This window comes from Lissotriton vulgaris, chromosome 8 (assembly GCF_964263255.1).
Source record: "Lissotriton vulgaris chromosome 8, aLisVul1.2, whole genome shotgun sequence".
Classification (NCBI taxonomy): Eukaryota; Metazoa; Chordata; class Amphibia; order Caudata; family Salamandridae; genus Lissotriton; species Lissotriton vulgaris.
In genome coordinates this window covers 1,251,218,604-1,251,244,371 of record NC_141696.1, presented here as the reverse complement: position 1 = coordinate 1,251,244,371, position 25,768 = coordinate 1,251,218,604, and the positions used below count along the sequence as shown (strand labels likewise).

At 45.9% G+C, this 25,768-nt stretch overlaps 1 pseudogene; it reads left to right on the top strand.

Annotated features, from left to right (window-relative positions):
* Positions 1 to 245: 245 nt before the first annotated feature.
* On the top strand, positions 246 to 18,287 carry LOC147698559 (uncharacterized; annotated as a pseudogene).
* The last annotated feature ends 7,481 nt before the right edge of the window (positions 18,288 to 25,768 follow it).

The window sequence follows — 25,768 nt, the reverse complement described above, 5'->3', positions numbered from 1 at the left end:
TGATCTGACCACACGGGAAGCGGTACGCACGCTCGACCGCAAAGAACTTACTAAGGCCTGCGGGAGCAAGTTTGGCAACAATTAATTCCTCGACCAGTAAATCGATCGAAGCAGCACTACTGTCCTCCGGTACCCCAACCAAGCGGATGTTGCTCCGTCGGGCCCTGTTATCGTACTCCTCCATACGTCTAGCCAGCAGATCATGCGACGACCGCAGATTCCCGATCTCCGATTGTGCTTCCGCCATGTCTGTCACCAGACTGGTATCTTTAAGGTCCAATCCTTTAACCCTCTTATTAGTTTTAGCCAAGTCGGCTCGAATAAGGGTAACATCAACCGCCACCGTGTCTATCTTGGACACGATGGCCTCGTGTTGCTGACCCATATCTGCCTTGAGTCCTGTAATGGCGGCCATTAGGTCTTGAAGGGACACCTCCGATGCAGCTATCATGTCCGTCCTCGGGTCCTCAAGACTGCGGCTGGCAGCGCTGGGGGATCCTCTTGGCTGAGTATAACGATCTATCACGTTAGACTGGACTGATACCCCACGATTGGTGACCTTCCTGCGCTTCTCCAGCTCGGGTTTCGTCGCCATGTTGGGATCAGCACCCCGTTGGGGCCTCTCGGGCGCGATAAAATGGCAGCGACCCTCTGGACTCCGAAAATCGCAATCTCACGAAAAATCACAACCGCTGATCCGGGGCTGTGATGGAGACGTACAGCTGGGTAGACCACCAAAGCCAGGAGTGCAGATTAGGTCCCAGGCAGTCAGTTCGAGGATGGAAGAGAAACCGAAAGTGAAAGTGGCAACACCACCGGTTGAGCAGATGCCAGGCGACCGTTGTTGTTGAGTTACTGCTCGGCCATCCAAAACAGCAGAGTCCCTGGTCCCGTCCGGAGCTAGGCCAGAAAACTTAGGACGACGTAGATATGGTTCCCGAAGTCCGATCTCGGCCCCCAAAAGTGCAGCAGCATCAGCAAGAGTAGCACTTCAAAGCCCATCAAAATAACCAGGATTTCGGAAGGATAGATCAATAAGGGCGGCGCGGGTCTCGGGAGCTCTCTGCTCACGCGACCATCTTGGATGCCCGCGTAGCTCCTCCGGGAATAGTAATTTTTACCCTCCCACTATCCAACGCTTTCCCTACTGTTGCACTCTCTGGAGTTGGAATAGTAATTTTTACCCCTACGCTATCCAACGTTTTCCCTACTGTTGCACTCACTGGAGTGGGAATAGTAATTGTTACCCCTACGCTATCCAATGTTTTCCCTACTGTTGCACTCTCTGGAGTGGGAATAGTAATTTTTACCCCTACGCTATCCAACGCTTTCCCTACTGTTGCACTCACTGGAGTGGGAATAGTAATTTTTACCCCTACGCTATCCAACGCTTTTTCTATTGTTGCACTCACTGGAGTGGGAATAGTAATTTTTACCGCTACACTATCCAACGCTTTCCATACTGTTGCGCTCTCTGGAGTGGGAATAGTAATTTTTACCCCTACGCTATCCAACGATTTCCTTACTGTTGCGCTCTTTGGAGTGGGAATAGTTATTTTTACCCTACCACTATCCAACGCTTTCCCTACTGTTGCACTGTCTGGAGTTGGAATAGTAATTTTTACCCCTACGCTATCCAACGCTTTCCCTACTGTTGTACTCACTGGAGTGGGAATAGTAATTTTGACCCCTACGCTATCCAACGCTTTCCCTACTGTTGCGCTCTCTGGAGTGGGAATAGTAATTTTTACCTTCCCACTATCCAACGCATTCCCTACTGATGCACTCTTTGGAGTTGGAATAGTAATTTTTACCCCTGCGCTATCCAACACTTTCCCTACTGTTGTACTCACTGGATTGGGAATAGTAATTTTTACCCCTACGCTATCCAACGTTTTTCCTACTGTTGCACTCTCTGGAGTGGGAATAGTAATTTTTACCCCTACGCTATCCAACACTTTCCCTACTGTTGTACTCACTGGAGTTGGAATAGTAATTTTTACCCCTACGCTATCCAACGTTTTCCCTACTGTTGTGCTCTTTGGAGTTGGAATAGTAATTTTTACCTCTACGCTATCCAATGTTTTCCCTACTGTTGCACTCACTGGAGTGGTTATATTAAATTTAACCCTCTCGCTATCCTACGGTAAAAATATTGTATAGGTTTTGTTGATAATATGTATATATAAATATATATGTAATAAAAAAAATGTATTTTAAAGTTACATTAATTATTTAATAATTTTACATTTATTTAATTATTTTAAGTATGTTTAAATTAATTATATTTATTATTATATTACTTTTAAATTAATTTTAAGACATATAAAAAAAAATCGATATTTTGACAGTCTATATTTTTTACAATGGATATTTTGGAGTCGATATTTTTGTACTTACCTGTTTGTAGATAGGCAGTCGATATTCTGGCATTCTATATTTTTACCTCGATATTTTGGTAGGTCGAAATTTTGTCTGTCGATATTATGTCAGTGATCCACGCCTGATTTTTTTTATTTTTTTTTTATTTTTTAACTTTCTAAAGCGCGCAAATACCGTTCGGTGTCTCGGCGCTAGAGTTTGCAGATTGCAGGGGTTCCACTGACGTCTTACTGGTTAAAGAGCCAGGTCTTGAGATGTTTGCGAAATGAAAGTAGTGAGGATTGATCTTTGACAGAGGAAGGGATCTGATTCCATAGTTTTGATGCTGCCACTACAAAACGTCTATCTCCCCATGATACTTTTTTTGTGCATGGGATTTGGAGCTGTTGGGCCGAGGAAGAACGTAGTGTTCGGCTGGGTTTGTACAGTTTGAATGCTCTTTTGAAAAAATCAGGTCAATTGTTGTTCAAGGCCTTGTGAATGATACACATGGCCTTAAACTTTATCCGGCTTCTTATTGGTAACCAGTGGAGCTCACGAATTGTGGGAGAGATAGAAGCGTGCTTGGGTATACCCATGAGAATCCTTGCGGCAGCGTTCTGGACAAGCTGTAATTTGCTCAGAACTTGCTCTTGTGCGTTAAGCAATAGACCATTGCAGTAATCCACCTTAGATAACACCAAGGAGGACATTAAGGTTTTACCTGCAGTTGGGGAAAGAAATGGGAGCAGTTTCTTCACCATTCTCAGGGTAAAGAAGGAGGCTGACACCACCGCGTTGGCATGGCTTAGAAACGTAAGCTTGTTATCGAAAAGCACGCCCAAGTTTTTCACCTTGGCTACAGGTGGTGGAGGAGCTCCCAGTTCCGAAGGCCACCAGACCGGAGACCAAGACGGAGTTAGTTCGCCAAAAACCATCACCTCCGTCTTGTCGGAATTTATCTTTAAGCAATTCCGATTCATCCATGAACTGATGGCCTTCATGCCCTCCTGAAAGTTCGCTGCCACTGCTTCTCCGTTTTTGTGTATCTCCAGGACCAGCTGTGTGTCGTCGGCATATGATGTTAAACCTATACCAAACAACTTGATTACCCTCGCCAAGTCCGACACGTAGATGTTAAAAAGTGTCGGACTTAGCGAGGAGCCTTGGGGAACGCCACACGGGAGAGTGAAATCAGGAGAGCAGAAGCATCCCATCTTGATGGACTGTACTCGGTTGGCCAAGAAAGATGCCAACGTTGCTCTTGCCCTGCCCTGAATGCCTAGGGCGGCGACACGGTCGATCAAGATGGTATGATCGACCATGTCGAAGGCCGCGGATAGATCTAGGAGTATCAGGATGGCTGCACCACCTTTATCCATGATTATCCTGACCTCCTCGGCAGCTTTTATCAGGGCAGTCTCCGTCCCATGGCCCTTCCTAAAACCAAACTGCGTGTTGTCAAGTAGATCATTCTGATCAATAAAAGTCGACAACTGTTGATACTTGGCAGGGCTGAACCTGATTAACCCTTTGGCTCCTTAGTTTGCCCTTGAATATTATTAGGGATTTGTTTATGTGAGTTTGTGAAATTTTTGGGCAGATATAAAGTATTATTTTCCTTATGGAATGTCTGAAGACAATGACGCCCACACCATAAAGGAGAATTTAAAATTCTTTATCAAGGATTCTGTCCAACAGGATGGCTCTGTTTCAATGTTAAATGTGCCAAAGAATTTGGAGGCATTTAATTCTAAAAGGTTACATGAACCTAAGGAAATTCCTTCTAAACAAGGAAAGAGATGGCGGTGGAGTAGGTCTCAGCCATCTAACTTCCGCCAGGTGAACAACAATCCAAGAAGCCGGGGAGCCACGCAGGAGGTGTCAGAGACGCGTCTGCTCGGTGGCCCAAGGTGTCCTGCGGCTCGGGCCTCTGCGGATTCGGCAGTGACAGTCACAGACCCCCGGCAGGGTCAATCGAGCAGTGCGGTGTGGCAGGGCCGGACCTTGAGCGCAGATGCGGCATCGCTCGAAGGTGCGCTTGCGGCCTCTCTGTGTGAAGAATTAGTACCTCAGGGTGGAGTGGTGATTGTCCTCTCCCCAGTGCCAAACCCTGAGTAAGTCTGCATCTCCGGGAGCAAGCTAGGTAGAATGGGGGCCTGGATCACCACAGTGGTCACTGGGCTGTAGAAGGACCCAGCTCCCCGGTCCTGTAGCTGACATCCCAGATGATCCGAGGCCTGGTCCCTGAAGAGAGACGGTCCCAGAGCAAGGCAGTTGACACGCCGGCCGGAGCTGGCCCCACCCTGATAAATAAGTTTGGTTGCCTCTTGCGAGCTGTTGGGGACACAGGGCCCCCACACAACTTGATAGCCCGGTGAGCTGGCCCTCATGCTGCCACGCGTGGCACCTGCCTCTGAGCCCGGTGACCGAGCTGGGGGGCTCTCATAATCACGACGGTGCAGCGGCTCCTAGACTAACCCTCCGTAGGCAGAGTGGCCTGCAGGGGACGAGCACGTGCGGCTGCATGCCTTCTGCAGTCCAGTGGGAGAGGCCCAGCCCGTTCTCGGGAAGCTGATCGCTGAGCCCTGCCCCTGGTTGGACTGCCCTGTGAGGGGTGGTGGTGACCGCCAGCAATATCAGGTCTACAGTTGGACGTGTGGTGGGGGGGTCGCCCATGTGTTGAAGTCCAGATTGCCACCCTATTGTTCTCTGGGCCTGTCAGTGGGCTAGTGGTGGTCCTTGACGATAGGGGCTGCAGCCTCGGACGTGCTTGCTGGAGTTCTTAGCTACAGCCACTGCTGGTGGTGTGCCCTGTAGGGAATGAGGGCTCGCGACAGCGGCCTTCTGCAGTCCGAAGACAGATGGACAGGATCATTCTCCAGGAGACTTGCTTGCTGTTCCCCGCACTGGGTGCAAACTCCAAGGTTCTCCAACCATTTCAAGGAGGGAGTAGACGCTGTATCTAGGTGGAAGCACCGTGCACAGCTGTGCCCTAAGGCAGCAGATCAGAAGAGATCTGCGCTATTGCTTTGCATGGCATCCTCCCCACTGAGAAAGCTATCCAGCGTAGTGGAGTGCGGAATCCCAGTGATAGCGACCAACAGCACTGAGAGAATTTGATTTGACCAGCGAGCAGACATATCGACAACGGACCGCTAAGAAGGACATGTCGGTAAAGGAGATGTTCACCAAGTCTTCCACAAAAAGATCAGAGGCTGCCCAGAGATGGCAGCCTAGAGAAAACAGGAGAAGCGGTCAGGGGCGAAGCGTCTGGGGCTGACGACTACCGCATCACTAAATCATTCCTTGAGCGTCTCTTCGAATCGTTCCGTGGAGACTTTGCTGAACTTAAACAGGATATAGCTGTTGATATTTAAGGGATTTGCCAAGATGTCGGAGTGCTGGATCAGAGGGTGACCTCTCTGGAGCAGAATCACAATCATGAGAGGAGGAGCTGGAAGGTCACTCTCAGGAACTGCTGAAGCTGCGTGACCAGAATACGGAGCTCCGGTATCAGCGGGAAGATTTGAAGAATAGATCTCGGCTCTAAAATATTCGTATTAAGGGAGTTCCTCAGCAGGCAGTCACAGGTAACCTGGAGGACTTTGTGGTTTGCCTCTTCAAACACATTGTACCATCTCTGCAGGGCCAGAACATCATCCGTGACCGCACTCATTGTGTGGGAAGACCAGCTGCCGAACTGGGCCAGCCACAAGACATACTTACCTGTGTCCAGTATTACTGACAAAAGAAGGCCATAATGACGGCTGCACAAGATTTGATAGATATTGAATCGAGGGCCTCCGTATCTGGCTATATCAGGACCTTTCCTCAATCATACTCCGGTGAAGCAGATCCCTCAAATAACTCACGGACTTCCTGCAGCTTCATAAGACCTCTTCTACCTCCAGTTCGTCTTGCGAGGTGAGGTCCGGGTGATCCACACTTTGGACAAGGCCTGTAACCTGCAAGGCATTCCAAAGCTGGGTGACACTGGGCCATCTGGATCACCTGTGCGAGGTTCAGAGAGGGGTAAACCGGGCTCCCACGGCTCCACAAGACGTGTGAAGAAGATCGTGGGCAAACCTACGGAAGCGGATAGCAGAGAGGAACTTACTAGGCTACTCCACCATCTTCAGCAGAAGGAAAGTTGAAGTGGCTCTCCCCATTTGCTCAGTGGATAAGGCCCCTGTCTGGCTGGTGTGCATGCCTCCTCGCCAAGCAATGATGGATGTGTCTGGTGGAGCTCCAACCTGCTGAATGTCCACTGGTGACTACACTTGCCGGAGACAGAGACCCATCTAATCATGACTCTTCGAGTGCCCCTCGAAGGGGGAAGTTCTCTGTGTTATTATCACTGTCTCATCTTTATATCTCTCTTTCCTTACCCCATCGTTCCAGGAGGTTTTTCTTGGACTTAATCCTTGTAAAGGGTGGCCAGACGCTTGGGAGTGGCTGCAGAAGGTACAAAAGCTTCCTCGAATATTTCCTCATGGTCGTTTCCCTGATTAGCCTCAATTTCTGAGGCCTTGATGCCCCTGCCAAGTGGCTAGCTGTCCTGGCTCTGCTGAGGGACTCGAAATGTGATAATTGCCTACTACAGGAAACCCACCTCCTACAGGATGACTGGGGGAGACTGCGTTCCTGCTGGCAATACTTCTCCTCAGGAACCTCCAAAACAGAGGGGGTGGTGATCTTGCTTGCGACTCACTTTGTTGGAAGGGTGGAGCAGGTTCTGGAGATTCCAGGTAGGCTGTTGGCATTGCGGGTCATTATCCAGGGAGCCAGGCTTACGGTTGCCACCACTTATGCCCAGAACAAGCAGCATACATTGGGCCTGCTGCTCACCTCTCCCGATAAGGAAATAGTTGTGGGTGGCGACTTCAACATAGCAATAGACGTCCAACGGGATAGATCACCCGATAGAGTAGGACAGGTTGGGGGATTGACAAAGGGTACCCGGCAGTGGTTGAGTGAAGCAGGCTTCACGGATATCAGGAGACACAGCACCCCACGACAATAGAACATATTTTCTTTTCTGCATCACACCAGACGTATTCACACAGACTTTTTTCTCCCTACACCCCGGATCACCCAGGACAGGCTTTTGGTGGAAATTGGGGCAGCCTCACTTTCAGATTATTCCCCCCTAATTCTGCAATTTAAAAAAGGGGGACAGACGCCCGCACCTCTCCACTGGCGACTAAACGCCAAGCTTTTACTGATACACAAACAGTACTCCTATCCTTTTTAGAATCTAATGAGCTCCCCGAGACGCCCATACATATCCTTCAGGACACTTTGAAGGAGGCATTGCGAGGGCACTTTCTATATATGCCAGCAGATTTCAAGAGCGAAAGGAAAAATTAGACAGGCTGGAAGCACAGATTAAATAGATGGAGTCGGCAAATGTCAGGTCAGGATAAGTGGTAATCCGTCGCCAATTGAATGCGACAAGGAAACAACTGCGGGCGTTATATATGGGACGTGCTGAGTATGCCCTTCTTAGAATATGCCAGACATATTATGCAGGGGAAAACAAGGCAGGGCCCATGCATTTTGGCTCACTGCCTTTAAGAGTAAGCATCGGACCGGCGGGTCTCTGAGATATGGTCTATGGATGGCTCCCTTTGCTCCTTAGACGTAGAGGTAGCCAATGCCTTCAGAAATTGGCTGCTCCGCGAACAGCTCCGCAATGTGGCCATTGAGGCTTACTTGGCCCCGGTGTCTATGCCGGTGGCGAATGGGTCGACCTTTGAAGCGCTAGAGAAGGACATAAGAGCCCAGGAGGTCCACCTTGCAATCCAGAAACTAAAGTCTAACAAGGCTACAGGCCCCGATTGGTATAGGGCGGAGTTCCTAATACCTTGGGTGCTTGAGAAGATCCTCTCCTGTGCTGGGCCATAATGGAAATGGGTGTGGTCCTGACGAGCTCAGCTCGTCATGAGCACATGAGAGGCATACCTCATGACGAGCTCAGCTCGTCATGAGCATCGAAGGGGTTAAAGCTCTTTGGCGTACAAATAGCCCCCATTTTGGCTAGGGTGTACAGTTCATTGAAGGATGGGGAGAGACTGCCGGAATCGATGCTCCAAGTAACTATCATAGTGACCCAGAAACCAGGAAAAGACCCTAGGGACTGCGCATCTTACCACCCAATCTCTCTTTTAAATGTCGATGCAAACATTTTCACTAGCATCCTAGCACACAGGTTGGCACTCTATGTGCAGGGATTAGTGGACTCAGATCAGGCCAGTTTTGTCCAGGAAAGAGGTTGTAGAAACAACACTAAAATATTGTGCCTCTCCTGAATAAAACACAACGTATCCAGTCCTCAGCCCTAGCGTTAACCATCGATGCAGAGAAAGCATTCAACCGCACACATTGGCCTTACCTATACTGGGTGTTGGAGAGATTGATTTAGGCCCAGACACAGCTGGGTCCATTCCTGCTACTCTGCCCCCAGGTCAATGTACAAGTCAACAGCACAAAGACAGGACGGGGCTAGGGGCCAGTCATTCCGTCCATCATCTACTCTTCACCATGGCCCATTTATAAGATACACGTTTCAGGTACACTTCTCAATCCTTATTAGCTCTTCGATCTCAGGGTTTGCAGAGGTGTGCCCGTGATATCTGGCCATGTCCCGAAGGGCCTTTCTCCTGCCTTACATGCAGGTTCCAAGCCACATCTACCACTATTATTAGCGGGTACACCAAGGAAAGTACACCAGAAACGAAAGGCTGGAAAAGCTTTCTATTAAATGTTCGATCACTTCCGGGACACCATTCTGAGATATGGGACACTATCCAGAGCCTCAAACCCGAGGTTTGTTTTCTCACGGAAACATGGTTAAAACCACATACCATCCCGTCCATTACTTTGGGGATTCCCCTAGGATACAAAATCTTAAGACAGGACCGCCCGGACAAAATTGGTGGCGGGATCGCCATCATACATAAAGAAAGGCTTCAAATCTCAGTGATAGAACAAATCATGCAACCTTCCATGGAAGTAATGATTTTCAAAATAAAAATAGGACCCAAGGATCACTGGAAAGGTGCCTTAGTGTACCGGCCCCCTGGACCCAATGCTGGCTTTACCCTGGCCCTAACCGAAATATTAGCTCCACACATGAAGGCCAAAGAGAACTTTATCTTACTTGGAGATTTTAACTTTCACGCTGATGTACCGGAACACCCTGACACAAAGTTCCTTCTAGCTGATCTCGCCCTTCTAGGTCTTCACTTGCGGAACCATGTGGAGAAGTGTGGCTCACTGGTTAGAGCAGGCAGACCCTGAAGCAGAGGTCAGACCCGGGACCAGGGTTCAATTCCCGACGCGGCAGGGTCTTGAGCTCAAATGTCCATGGACTCGATAATTCTCGCTTCGGTGCCTGACCTAATCATGGGTTCACACTCTGCAACTCTGGGCATTAAGCTTGCTTAATCTCCACAACGGCCCCCCGCGGCGGGATGCCTGGCTTTCACCTTGGGGATGCCCTGTTGGGGCTATCTCACAGGGAAAAGCCAGGACGGGTTCCCAAGGCAAGCGCGGAGATACCCCTTCGGGGGTCGATTCAGGCGCTATATAAGAAACATAATAATAATAATAATAATGGCCCCACTCATAGGGGAGGCCATACTCTGGATTTAATGTTTACTAATCACCCTACTATACACTGCCACCCCCCCAAATTCATAAATTGGTCAGACCACAGTATGTTGGAATTTTCCTTCATGCATCTAGCCAAACCTACTGACCCCCCTGCCACTCTGACTATCAAGCGGAGACCCTGGCATAAGGTCACTCTGGACACATTTGAAAGTCTGGAAAGAACCAATAATATCAGATTCTGATATACTGAGTCGGCTCTATCCAAACTCAACAACGCACTCGTGGATGCTATCAATTTTTTGGCCCCTCAAAAATCAATTAAACAATATTCTACAGCCAAAAAAAGAGATATGGTACACTGAAGCATTAAAACTAGAAAAACAAGGATGTAGAAAGTTGGAAAAGCTCTGGAGGAAAACCCACACTAGCGCTAGTAAGGAACACTATCTGCAGGCTATGTCCATCTACTATAAAAACATTAAAAAAGCTAGGAAGACCTGCTTAACATCACAGCTAGCCGAAGCTGGCAATTCCACCAGGGAATTATATAAAATCTTGCAGACCTTCACTAACCCTTTGGTATGTGAAAGCCCCGACACATTCTCCCAAGAGCTGTGTAACAACATCTCTCAATTTTTTGAGGATAAAATCGAAACTATCTACAATAAAATCACCTCGGCCAAATGCCCTATTGACATTAAGGCCCCAAGTACCCTTCATCTGGAGACACAAAGGGACACCTTTCTTGACATTCCTGAAGCCACTGACAGTGACATTATGGCACTTTTAAACAACATGAAAACAGGCTCCCCCCTTGATCTGCTTCCTGCAAGACTAACGACCACTTTGAGCAAGACACTATGCCCAATCATTTATAAAATCTTGAACCTCTCCTTCAAAGAAGGGCAACTCCCCCAGCAATGGAAAGAGGCAATAGTGAATCCTATACGGAAAAACTCAGCTTTACCTTGGACAGAACTTTCCAACCTCCGTCCCATCTCTCTATTACCCTTCCTGAGCAAACTGGCTGAGAAGCATGTTAACATCCATGTCTCCAGTTTCATAGAGGCGACAGGGGGCCTGGACCATTCAAAATCTGGGTTCAGGCCCAACTACAGCACCGAATCAGCACTCCTCTCCGTGACCGAGGAATGGTCGCGTGTAACGACTGAAAGACATTGGTGTTTCATCGACCGGACCATCACAGCCACCCATATTTGCAAGATACCTTGGTTCCCGAAAGCACACTGGCCGATGGGTGTGTATGTCTTCCCAGTAACACGGGCCACAGTCGGGGTGTGGGATCGAGTATAACAATGACATGGGCTTTCCACTCCAATATCGCCGCAAAGACCTATGATTGGCAACCCAGACTTTCCACCGGCACTCACAGAGGCCGCATTGAAGCCTTGGAAGGAGACCAACTGTAAGCGAATAGGCGACATGTTTGACGCCTATGGGCTTATGGATTACCACACATTGCAAACTCACTACAACCTACCACAGTCAACACAGTGGCAATACCTCATGATGGCCCACTGGGTCACTCAGCCCTGGATAAGCCTGCCTGCCAGCAAATCCTTTCACGGCATTCGAGAAGTGGATCCTCACCAGAACCTCGGATGCCAAGCTACTTTCAGACATTTACGCCTTCTTGGTAAAACCGATCTGTCCCCTAGCCTCAGCAGCCCGAGCCTTAGGGAGAGAGAGCGCATGTGTAATTTTACAGATAAGGAATGGAATGATATACTCCACTGGGCACGCTCCTAAGCACTGAACACTACTAGCAAAGAGATGCTCCTCAAGATCTCCCACTACTGGTATCACATGCCTGACAGAGTGGCTGCGTAGAACCGATCCGATGATGAGAGATGTTGGCACCATTGTGAGCAACAAGGCACACTTATGCACATACTCTGGCAATGTCCTAAGTTGGAACTCTTCTGCTCCAAAGTTTTGGATTCGGTCAACACCATATTTCACACTGATATACCCAAATTCCCAAGCTACATACTATTAGGTCTTCCCAATCCCCTCACATGCCCACTGCGATTGAACCAAGGCAGATCAATCACCTTGTTGCTGGGTGCAGCGAAACAACTCTTGCTTGCTAGGTGATGAACAGATGCGGTGCTAACACACCAGGATTGGTTACACAAGGTCTGGGGCATATTGGGCATGGAAAAGTTGACGGTTATAGCCTTGCTTAGATAAAATGTGGCACCCCAGTATTTGTCATACGAATTCCAAGACTTGTACTACGCTTAACGACACCAACACCAGATGGGGCTTCATAAGATAGAGAGTCAATAAGTGAAGGCATGAATGTTGACTCCACTCCCGCGTCCGCCTCCCCCTTCCTCCCTCTCCCCTCTCTTCGCCCTTCTCTGACCTGACCTTTTCACTCTTTTAAATCTCTTTTAATTGTTCATAAATGACACTCACTGCTCGCAAGAAGTTCCATCACAGTCGGCCTCAATAGGGACAATAAATCCTGGAAAGCTCACAAAGCAGTGGATGAAGAGTGTTTTTTTATGATTGTATTAACTTGTTTGTATACTACGAGTGTGTGCAGGGGACGTTTGTGCTTTCTGTTAGTGGTCCATCACAGTTTAGGGAGAGGGGAGTTTCTTGCTACCCTTTTGCAATGAAGTCACACATAATTACACCCAATAATATTCGTGCACTGCCTAGGAGAGCCATCACCCTACTAGAACAATCACCGAGCATGTAGTGTTCCCACCCAAGAGGTTGCTTTTTCGGGGCTACCTTCCTCCCCCCTTAACATTACTAATTTACAGGACACTAATAATGATGTGGATGGCATCTTAGATGACGACAGCACTGATTTTATTGTCATTGATGACTTTTCTCACAATGGGCCTTTGGAGAAAAGGCATAGAATTTCTACTTCTGAGGATACGTCCCACCCAGTGTCTAATAACCTCATAGATCATTTAGGGAAACCTATGTTCGACCATGTCCTTATACACCACTCAAATTTCATAGAGTGGTTTCCTTCTGACCAGGTGTCAGATTATGTTTCTTTTTTTTAAGGCACTGCCTGGATAAGTCCTCCAGAAACAAATTAAATCTGAATGTCTTTGCCCTTCCCTTCCCAATAAAGTGGCTGTTATCACTTCCTTTGACCCAAATACCCTAAGAAAGGGATTGATAGGGCCTGGTCTAATTGACAGCACAGAATTTGGACCTGGTGGGTCCATTGACGAGGATTCTGGATTTAGCAGAGATGGAAGGAGAACAGGTAGATCCTGACACCTTTTCTAACTGGGTTCAGTGGACCATATGTATGTTGTGCAATACAAACGCTTACATATCACAAGAGAGATGTAAGAGCCATTTACTGATAATAGACCCAAAGCTGAGTAGCCTGGCAACTAAAGAAAAAGGTCCTCAGGCTAATGGCCTTTTGTTTGGGGATTCCTTCATAAAGGAAATGGGCAAATATGTGTCCACTTTTTCTACCATAGACAAGGCCCAGTTTTCTATGAAGAAGATCTTTTTGTCTCTGGTTTATGGCGGGGCCAGCAAAGGTAGGAGCTGCTTTGTGGCGGTTATTACGCCAGGGGTCAATCCATCCACATAGGCTCCTATAATCAAGGCTCCCAGCAGGAATACTATCAGGAGTACAAACTCCACTTCTACCCCTGCCGTTCCTGTGGATTCCTGAACAGTGGGTACAGAACCAAAGGAGAACAATTCTCAGGTAAGAACTTTCCATTTTGCCTTTCTTCCGCAGAAGGCATATTGGCATTTTGTCTAGATACTTTTTTGGCTCTAACCTCAGATCCTTGGATCATTAAGACTGTCCAGGGCTATTGCATGGATCTCTATCAAGTACAGACAAAGTGTTGTCTATCCATTCCCCTTTGCATTTAACAGGATCAATTTCTCTTTGTTCAGGAGGAGGTGAAATCTCTTCTCTCAAAACAGGCAAAATAAGAGAATACTTTCGGTTCATCAGGTTTCCTCAGCACCATTTTTCTGGTACTCAAAAGAAGAGCAAAAAGTATAGTCTAGTTATCAATCTAAATTTTTCAACAATTTTGTAGTATACCATCATTGCAAGATGGAGACCCTCCTTCCTTTCAGAGATTACATTCTTCAAGATGACTGGTTGGTACATTTATATCTCCAAGATCCTTATTTGATGGTTCTCATTCATCCATTCTACAGGAAGTTTCTTCAGTTTTAGAGGGGACAATTCTTTTTCCATTTCAAGACTCTACCTTTCGGTCTCTCTGCAGCCCCTTGGTGTTTCACCAAGATTCTAACACTAGTAGTATCCTTCCTCAGGGACCAAGGTGTAAGACTCTTTGTCTATCTAGACAATTTCTTAATCAAGCTTCAAGCTTCAAGACAAGTCTTGTCTTCTGGCTCAACTGAATCTCTGTTAAGATCTTTTATCAAGGCTAGGGTTGCTAATAAATGTTTAGAAGTCCTCTCTGGTTCCCTCACAAGGTCTAGAATTTCTGGATTTTGTCATACATACTACTTGGTTAAATCTTCAACTTTCAACAGAAAGTAGATTTAATAAAGAAGGAGCTACGCCGCATTTTGCCTCTTCCTATTTGTTCTCTCAGATCGCTAGCTCGTCTGGTAGGAATTCTGGCTTCTTCCATTCAAGCCATTTTTCCCAGCCCGCTGCATTACAGGGCTCTTCAGAGACTAAAGATTTGTGATCTATGCAAAGGGTTAGCTTACTCGGATCCGGTTACTTTTGATTCAGAGTCCAGGGAGGAACTTCTCTGGTGACAGGGGTATTTAGACACCTGAAACATGAGAACTATTTTCTCTGCCACCCCAGATCTTGTCTTAGACTCAGATGGAAGAGGAGTGGCACAGCAGCCAGGGCGACTGATGCTGGACGCTGGGGATCACGGTTCAATCCCCGGCTCCTGTGGTAGGGGTCTGCCCAGCACCATGTGACTCTGGGCAATAGCTTGCTTAATCTTCCTGATGGCCCCCAGCGCCTTGACACCTTCGGGTAATTGTTTGCGCTTTAAAACTATTGGACATGGGAGTAGGACAAGATCGGGAGCAAGATGTAGTCAACTCTCGACTGGAGGTTCATTGTCTCTTCAGGAGTCATCACTGAACATCAATTGTTTAGAGATGCTTTCAGCTTCCTTTGCCATCCAGTCCTTTATAAAACACTGAGCAAAATGCACAGTCATTTTGCGGATGGACAACCTGTCGACAGTCAGGTACATAAACAGTCTTGAAGGTACACAGCCCAAATCTCTGGTAGTTCTGGCCAAGAGTCTTTTGGAATTTTGCCTTCAAAGGAACATTTCTGTCAAACAGAGTATCTTCCAGACAAACTGAACATAGTAGACAATAGGTTTTCCAGACATCTTCACGATTCAGGAAATTGGAGACTTCATTCTTCAGCGTTCAATTATTTGATCTTCAGCACCATGTCCATAGACCTCTTTGCTTCCTGTGCAAATTTTCATCTGCCCTCCTTCTTCAGTTGGAGATCAGACCCACTAGCTCTTGCTAAGGGTGTGTTTCTGCAGTCATGGCCCCAGTCCCTCCTTTTTGCCTTCCCTCCCTTCCTTTTCATTGACTGAGTACTTGCTCAAGCCAACAGACAGCAGTCATGCCATGTTCTGATCACCCCCAATTGGCAGTCTTAAACTTGGTATCCAACACTATTAGGACTATTGTCAGACCTGCTGGTGTGGACCCTCCATTTCCTGATTTACTTCTCAACCCTTAGGGTCTTCGTCACATTCTTATTCTAGAGGGGTCCCTTTCCCTCATAACATGAAGGATTTCAGGTCTTCCAGGAGAACCTCAGGAATTTTGGAGGAGGCTGTCCAGTTCATTCAACAATCCTGGGCTCTGGGCACATCTAAAATAAACAAGTCAGCTTGGTTGGTCTAGTGTGGCTGGTGTGTGGACAGGGAGTCAGATCATCTTTCAGCAAAAGAGACCTAGGTGATTAATTTCTTAACCACCATGGCTTTATAAGGGAGCCTATCGCACCATTAACACTTACATATCGGCAATCTCTGCAGAGCATGTCAGAGTGGATGGAAGACCTATAGGTGAACACCTGTTGGTTTGTCGCCTGTTAAAGAAAGTATGTTTTGCTAAACCACCCGTACTGAAAAATAATAATGTCATGTGGGATGTTAATTTGGTATTGTGTTTGTTTATTTTATGGCCAGACAGTGCTGATTATGTGTTGCAAATTGTTTTAAAACGTATATTTCATGAACTGCAGATTTCAGACGGTCCTCTTCTCAACTCAACTACTTTGTCCCGTTTGGTTAGATGGGTCATGTCTTTGGCTGGCATTTCAACTGTTTCCTTTGGTGCCCTTTCAGTCAGATGGGCTTAGGACCTCTAGGGCTTTCGGTTGCTGGGTTAAGTTTACATGATAGTTTCAGATCAGCAGATTGGTCTAACGTTAATAAGTGTAGAACATTTTGCTGGAAAACAACTGATCATCTGTCTGACTCTATATCATTGCTTTGAACAAGCATAACATGAGTGAGGTAACATCAAAGGAAACTCAGAATTTGATGTGAAGAAATTGTATAATTTATTCCAACCCTCAGGACACGAAGTTGTCTCTTCAAGAGCCTTGCAGAATCTGCTCACAAGGTTCTGATTCAAACAAGAATGTAGAACATAGAATACACAAATGGAAGTTCTAACTTCCATGCTACCCAAGCTTTTACATATTATATACTATACAATTAACAACAATAATACCAACACAAATGCTACACATCTTTCCCCTTTAAAATAATAAACAAAAAAAACATTATTCACAAACAAAATCATTAAAACAAGATGGTTTCTTAATAAACTTACCACTAGAAGTCTTTAGATCATCAAATGTCGAACAACCTTCGAAAGACAAAGAAGTTTCAATGAGACCAGGTTGAGGCAAATCTTGAGAAACAACCTGAAAATCAGAAGAAACTCCATCATCAGAAGTAGGTTGAGAATTATCTTGTGCAGGAGTTAAAGTATCTGAAATAGAGTCATTAGAACTTTGTAGAGAATCATGTTTGTCAGATGTTTGAGAACAATTGGAACCTCAATACACATTACAATCCAGCATCCACCAAACTTTATTTGAGTAGAACATCAATTAAATCATGAGTTACATTTTTACTAATAGCCAGACGGTTCATATGCCAAACTTCACCATTGTCAAGAACTACAGTATTATTGTTTATTTTAGTAATTTGGTGAGGTTCGCTAAACCTGCTAACCCCTTTAGGAGTTTTTTTAGCAAGCTTAACACGGACCCATTGACCAACAGAAAGTCACAAGGTTTGCTGCCATGTTTCATGTCAAAATAAGCCTTATTCTTAGATTGAGACATTTCAATATGGTGTTTAATATTATCCCAATCAGAATGAACACATTTATTTCTGTTCATCCCACTAGGATTCTCTTTTGAAAACGGAATCCTGCGTCTCTCGATGAAAAAAGGACTGCAATCTAAAGAAGGATGACTAGTAACTCTGTAAGACCAAGTGATTTTCATCAATTCCTTTTCCCAAGACAAATTAGACTTGTTAGAGAGTTGAATGACACCTTTGATAGTCCTTTTAAATTCTTTCTACCACACTATTTCTACTGGGATTATAAAGTGCAAGACATTTTCGTTCAATTCCAGAAGAGCGTAAATACTTTACCATGTCATTAGATTTAAATTGGACCCCATTATCAGTGAGGACATATGCAGGAAAACCTTCCCTGAGAAACACAGAATCAAAATATTTTATAACAAAGGTTGAATTAACACATTCTTCAAAACTTAACTCTAACCATTTTGAAAATACATCCACTAGAACAATAATGTATTTAGTGGAACCATCCTGCCAAGAAATGGGACCCATGAAATCCAAAGCAATCTCCTGCCAAGGAGAATTTGGACAATGCAAAGGAAAAGAAGGAGGATTAGGAATGTTATGAGATTTGTATGCAATTTCACAATTGACACACTCTCTAACAAATCGCTTCGCAGCAACATCAGCTCCAGGCCACCAATATAAAGCTTTAAGTATTTGCTTGGTGCGTGTAATACCGGAATGACCATCATGACATAAAATGGTAATTTTCTTTCTTAAAGACAAAGGAGGTACTACCTTATTTCCTCTCAAAAAAAATTGACAATTAATACATAATTCATTTCTTACTTCCCAGAATCCTCTGAGTTCATCTGTAATATTATTTTCATCAACATCATGCCAACCGTTAATAACTCTAGATTTGACATCAAGAAGATTAATATCCTCATTTTCAGCTTATGACCATCCAGATCGCTCAATACAACCTTGAAAATCATGCACATAAGAGACATTGGCCACGGAAAATTCATTCCAAGAATTACAATCAACCTCTATTAAAGGTAAAGCCATTCTGCTTAAAAAAATCAGCAGTTCTATTTTTAACACCAGGAACATACTTTATAGTGTAAAAAAATACTGAAGTCTCATTGAAAGTCTAACAATTCTAGAAGTGGCTTTAGATAAACCATCAGTAGTAAGAAGTTTAGTTAACGGTTTATGATCAGATCTTAAAATAAATGCCTGCCCCATAAAAATTTCTAAAGTGTTCTAATGCCCACACGCAGGCTAAGGTTTCTCTCTCGATTACTGAGTATTTTTCTTCTGAAGGAGATAAAGACCTAGAAACAAAAGCAATGACCACCTCTTTATGATCATCATCAATTTGTGTGAGCACAGCACCTAACCCTTTTGAGCTAGCATCCGTTGTGACAAATGTGTCGGCTGACGGGTCAAAACCTTGTAAACACGGAACTTTGCTGATGGCTTCTTTTATTCATAGAAAAGCTTGTTGACACTCAGAAGACTATTCAAAACTAACCTTGTTCTTTAAAAGAAATCTCATAGGATGAGTTTTCTCTGAAAAGTTCTCATTAAACTTTGAGTAGAACTCTGCTAAACCCAAAAATGATCGCAAATCATCCTTGGATTTAGGTGATGGTGCATTAACAATAGAATTGATGAGTTCAGATTTTGGTTTGATACCTTCATAATTTACTTCATGGCCTACATATGTTACACTGCGTTCAGCAAATTTGCATTTAAAATCTCACCGGTTAAACTTTTGGTCATTAAAACTTTAAAAACATTTTTTAATCTGTCATTATGTTCAGCTTTATTGTGACCCATTATAAGAATATCATCTTGAAAGAAAGTAATTTCCGGCATATGACCATATAATTGAGTCATTAATCTTTGAAATACAGCGGCTGCAGAAGCCAAACCAAAAGGCATTCTGCAAAATTTGTAACAACCAAAAGGGGTACAAAAAGAAGAAAGGCTTCTGCATGATGGATGTAGTGCAATTTGGTGATATGCAGCAGAAAGATCGATTGTAGAAAACCACTTTGAACCTCTGGTCATTGAAAGCATCTCATCTATTCTCGAGAGAGAAAACTGGTCTACAATAATATTCTCATTTAGATTTTTGAGCTCCACACATAAGCGATGCTTCTATGGGCTCAATAATAGCGACATCTTGCAGCTTTTTTAATTCAAGTTTAACCTCTTCTCTTGCAATCAATGGTATATTGCGTGCTTTGTAAATTTTGAGTATAGCAGAAGGTTTAACCCTACTGAGATGAGTGAATCCCTTACGTTTGCAAATTTCTCCATACACTTCTTTGAATTCTCTTAAAACCCATTGTTTTGCTTCTTCACTGTCGCATTAGTAAAACTTGTTCCGGACTATTGGGATCAAGAATGATACTAAGAGCCGTCTGATCCTTCCATCCTAAAACTGAAGGACCATCATAAGCAATATAAAGTTTACATAGTGCTTGTCTTCCATTAAATTGAAATTTAAGTAAACGATCATATTAATTTTTCCAACTGTAAAGCTTTCAGGATTATTATCTGGAGGTTCTAAATGTGGACCTAAAACATCCCATCCTCGTCGCCAAATTTTTGAAGTAACATCAAAGGAAACTCAGAAGTTGATGTGAAGAAATTGTATCATTTATTCCAGCCCTCAGGACACAAGTTGTTTCTTCAAGAGCCTTGCAGAATCTGCTCACAGTGGGGCCCATTAGGTTCACGGGCAGATCGCCACCGCCCGCATTGCACGCCCGTGATCTGACCCGCCCCGCCACCCATTTCCCCCCGCCATATTACTATGGCGGGGGGACTGCGGCGGACAGAAAGACAGTCCGCCGCTTTTCCGCCTGGTCAACTCGTTGACCGGGCGGAAAAGGGTTTAATATGGTGGCGGTGTCTGTTAGACACCACCAGCCATATTACCATGGGTGCGGTAACATGCTTTTCCGTGGCGTCATTGCAGCCACGGAAAGGCATGCGGGAATAGACTGCGGAGGTCCGTTGTGGGCCCCCAGGGACTCTGGGGGGTGGCGGGTGCACATGGGGGGTACCCATGGTACCCCCATGCACAACATGGCAGGCACCGTGCAGTGCCTGCCATGTTGTGCATGAAAGTGCACAACATGCCTTCCTGGCTGAGTGCACCACCCGCCACAATGACAGGAATGCAGGATGCGCCAGCCACTGTGGCGGGCGCATCCTAACTGCCCCCACGGGACCTCCGCCCTTATGGCAGGCGGTCCCGTTTCCCGATAGGATAGCGGGAGGACAAAGTCCGCCCGCCATCCTAATGGCCCCTAAGGTTCCGATCCAAACAAGAATGTAGAACAAAGAATGCACAAATGGAAGTTCCAAGCTACCCAAGCTATTATATATTATATACTATACAATTAACAATAATACTAACACAAATACTACAATGATCCTCTGGTCTTTTAATAAAATTGAAATTTTCCTAGCCTTGGTGTCTGATTTTATTAAAGATAGTGAGGCGAACATTATCCCACTAGAGTTTGATTTACCCTCCCTAGTCTCTTTTGTCTGCAGTTCCAGTGCCTTCAAAAGCTTTGTCTGTTTCCAATTAACTAAAAGCATCTTCTCATCTGGATTCCTCTTGGTGGATTTCCCTACCTACTTCTGCATTTCCAGATCTGGCTGGTCTTTTTCTTAGGAATGTGAGGACTGATTTTAACTATATTTTAGGTTACAATTTTGTTTTCTGAATCTCATCTTCAGTGACTCTCGCAAAAAAAAGAGGGCTTTTTGCTCTCAGTCAAGATAGTTATTGTTGCTCTTGACATCCTACTGGCTACACTATTGTGATGTAATGTAGTAGTTCTTTGCCAGGGTTTCTGGGTAATTAAAGTTTTTCTTTTGGATTATGTATTAATTAAAGCAAAAGAAGAAAGCATAATACTCACATGCATGTCTTTAATAACATCCAGCCTTTCAGACACCAAGGATAGGAATTCTCAATTTTAGTTACAATATAAATCATTTGTTGCTAATGTGATTTGATTTTATCCTGTGAAAAAGCCTTCTGCTGGGATTTCAAGAATCATGTTTGAGAGGAAACAGTTCTCTCATTATTTTCTCATAGAGGTTATAGAAGGTGCTCCAGAAGGTAAAATGATAGCATTTTTTCAATAAATTCACCTAATGTTTCTCAGACATATGAGAATGAAGTCAGTCATTCTAAGTAAAACATGTACTTTAAACAGGAGCAAGCTGTCAGTTTATTCAGATTATGAGACCGGTCCTAAGACCAAAGACGATCAAGTATAAGCCTAAATTTAGCCCAATGCAAACCAGTGTCAACTCAAAAACCAGCCCGAAGTGGAAACGTAGTCTTCAGAAAACATTTTAACCCCTTCGGTGCTCATGACGAGCTCAGCTCGTCGTGAGGCACAGTTCTCGTGTGCTCATGACGAGCTGATCTCGTCATGACCACACCCGTTCCTACTGTGGTCCAGCCCAGGGGAAGAATATCTCGAGCAGCCAAGGTGTTATGGATGAATCGAAATTTGCCTAGCTTAGTAATGGTAAGTTTCAATTCTATTAAGGACACAGAGGCGAGGATTATGCCATTCTCTCTTCACTTTATTACTATCACATTTCTTCACAGCAGCTTTATTAACGCCACTATAAACTTTTATCTCCATTAGGGAAAAAAATTGTCCAATTGGAAACACAAAGTTCAAACAGGGCTGAACCAAACTACAAAGCCCATGAGTCCATATGGCGACACCATCGTAGTCCTTTCTTAGTGTCAGTATGCTTTAGAAAGTCCTTCCTTCCTAGCTGTCCCTCCTCTTTCTTCACGCGTATGCCTCAGACTCACTGGTCTTGCTTGGAACCTTAATGTATTAAAATGAAAAACATCATGTAAAGGATCTGGGAAAGGCTGAGCATCAACCACCACAGGATAATCATAACGGCAAACAGTCGAATATCCATCAAAGGCATAAGGAAAGATTTACTTACCGCCATATTGGCGGGTTTGCACAACCGTGCCGTAGGAGGGATAATCCTCGCCTCCGTGTCCTTAATAGAATTGAAACTTACCGTTACTAAGCTAGGCAAATTTCGATTCTATGTCGAGGCTCCGATTATGCTAGTTTAAAGCTTACTTACCACCAAATGTGCAATATCCACCACTGGTTTGAAATAAAAGTGTTTGAAGGTGGAATCCGAAGACCAATCCGTGGCTCGCATCAAATCCTCCAAGCGAGCACCCAGCAAGAACGCCTTCGAAGCCATGGCACCCCTGGCTGAATGTGCACCAAACTGTTTTGTGTTTATACCCGCTTCTTGCATGACCCAACGCACCCACCTAGCAATGGTGGGGGAAGAGACTGCCTTGTGCGGCTTCCTTAAAGCAATAAGGAGTTGTCTTTCGCCCAGAGGGCATAATTCTGAGGTTAAGTCCTCGTAGGCCTTAAGGCACTGCACAACACAAAGTTTGGGCATGTCGGCAAAGACCGGATATGAAATTGTCCTGGAAGCAGAATCCGTATGCCGCCCAATCGTAAAAGTCACCCCATCCATGGAGAACACTCTTGCAGAAATGTCTAGTGCTCGCACATCCGAAACCCTGCGGCAAAAAACTAAACAGAACAAAATGTCCAGTTTAGCCGATTTTTTTTAAAGAAAGGTATTTGTTAGGCTGCCAAGACAGAAACAAATTGAGGACCACATTAACATCCCACAAAACGAGTAACGCGGCTCAGGGGGTATTGACAGACGGATACCCCTCAAGAGTCGGCAAACAAATGGGTGTTCCCCCACTGGAGTATTATCAATTGGGGTGTGACCCACTGAGATAGCAGAATGCATCGCGTTGATGGTCCGGTACGCTCAGCCGTCAGTCCCCAATTCAGCCCAAAAATTCAGAATGGGAACGACTCCTGCGATCCCGCCGAAGACACCAACGTAGCTACTTCGTCCGGGCGGACCGATACCGTTTTGAGGTGCTGCTAGCACAGGCCTTTGATAACAGAGTTTCAGCCGGTCCAGAACGACCTGGGAGCAACCAGCATCGCCTGAAAGGCGCCAAGTCATGAGATGGAGAGAGCCCTGGGCAATCAGGTGATGTTGCTCTCCGTCCAGATTCCAAAGAATGTGAGGAAATAGGGGGAGTAGGATTGGAAAATCCCAAGAAAGTTACAGAACTGGAAACCACACTTGGTACCTCCAAAGCGGTGTCACCAGCACCATCTCCGCCCTCTGATGGCGAATCTGAGCTGCCAGTTGCACAATCATGGAGAATTGAGGGAAGGTGTAACCTCTTTCCTTACTCCTATCCTGCAGGAACGCATCCGTTGCCTGCGCTAGAGTGTCCAGCTTCCAACTGAAGAATCTCGGGAGTTGGTGGTCCAAGCGGGACGCGAACAGGTCCACCGAAAAAGGACCCCAGATGTTGGCTAACTACAGGAAGACCTGGGCATCCAGCTTCCACTGACTGAAGTCCCGCAAATTGCGGGAGTGCCATTCCCCGACCTGGTTGGATTGGCCGGGCAAGTACTCTGCTGTCACCGAAATATGGTGAGCTAAGCAACAACTCCAGAACCCCTTTGCCAAATTCCCTAGGGCCTGGGAGCGAGAGCCTCCTAGGTGATTGATGTAACACACCACGGAGACGTTGTCCATCCTCAGAAGGACGCACAAGCGAACTCTGTCCCTGGTCCAACACTGGACCGCAAACGATCCAGCTAAAAGCTCCAGATAATGGATATGGAGCTCTTGCTCATCTAACGACCAAGCGCCTCCAGTAGAAAAATCGCTGCAGAGAGCATCCCACCCGACCTTCTGGCGTCGGACTCTTTGACGATTTCGGGGGCAGCCCCGAAAATTGTCCTGCCATTCCAGGCGTCCATGTGGGTAAGCCACCAGGACATTTCCTCTTTGACCTCGACAGAGGAACCAACTGGTCGTATGACAAATCCCTCCTGAGGTGGTGTGCTTTGAGGCGCTGTAGAGTACAGTAGTGCAGGGACCCCGGAAAAATTGCCTGGATGGATGATGACAGTAGCCCCACCACCCGGGCAATCTGATGGAGGGAGATGTGGGTTTTTGAGATGGTGCCGAATCTTGGCCATCTTCTGAGAGGGGAGACTCAAAGACGTGTGAACCGAGTCCACTACAAACATCAAGAACACTATGGTCTGTGTCGGGGTAAGAGCATTGGGCCATGAGGAGGATGTTGTCCAAATAAACAATCATCCGCACACCCTGACTCCGAAGGAACTCCACCGCTGGGTGGAGGACCTTGGTGAAGCACTAAGGCGCTGAGGACAGTCCGAACGGAACGGCGGAAAACTCGTAAACCTGGTCTCTCCATTGGAACTGTAGGAAACGACGATGAGGAGGATGGATTGGTATGACCAAATAAGCATCTTTGAGGTCCAATCTCGCCATCCAGTCACCCGGTAGAAGTACATCCCGGAGGAGTTGAATCTACTCCATTTTGAAATGCCGGTAAACCAACCATCCATTGAATTCTTTCAGATTGATGACCAGACGTCGCCCCTCATCGGTCTTCTCCACCAGGAAGATATTGCTCAGAAAACCATGGGTATGCAAAACCGCCTGGCAGAGCGCCCCTTTGCGGAGAAGCTCGGAAACTTCCTCGTCGACCAGAAGGGCGTCTGCCACTGAGAAGGAAATGGGGTAAATCGTAAAACTCGATGTGAAACCCTTGAACTTTCTGCAGTACCCAAGCATCGTTCGTGCCGGCCTTCCAAGCCCCCAGGGAGGATGCAAGCGGACCCCCAATGCGGACTTGAGAAGGAGAAATCAGACTCAACGCCGAGCGCAGGTCCTCCTGCGTTGTTCTTGTATCCTCCGCCGGGCACGGAATCTTTGTCCTCTGGTCGGGTAGAAGTTAGTATAATTGGAGGTAGTATTGTATTGACCCCGCCCGGAGCCTTTTCCCCTACCTGTATTGTGCTGTCCACCATAGCCGGTAGCGCGGCCCCTACCACGACCGGCCCCATTGGAAAAACTTGACTGTAAGACCCTTTTTATATTGGACTGGGCCTTGTCCAGGCTAGTGAAAGTGGCCACATATTTTCCCAGTTCTTTCACAAAGGGGTCTCCGAAAAGGCCGCCTTGTGCCACTGCTCCTGACTAAGAGGACGCCAAGTCACCAAGCTTAGGATCCAATTTGATAAGGAGGGAACGCCTCAGTTTGGTTGACAGGGCACTCCCGAAAATGATATCGGCCTGCTGGGCCCAATTTGAGAGGACCTCGGGAGATATGGTGGAGCCCGACACCTTCGCCTCCTCCGCAATATCTAAGATCTTGGTCATGGGCCCTACCGCGTCAAGGAGCTTATCCTGACAGGCAGGGGTTGGGAATTCGTAACTCCCGATGCCCAAAACATCTAGATTTCTCACAAGGGCAAGAA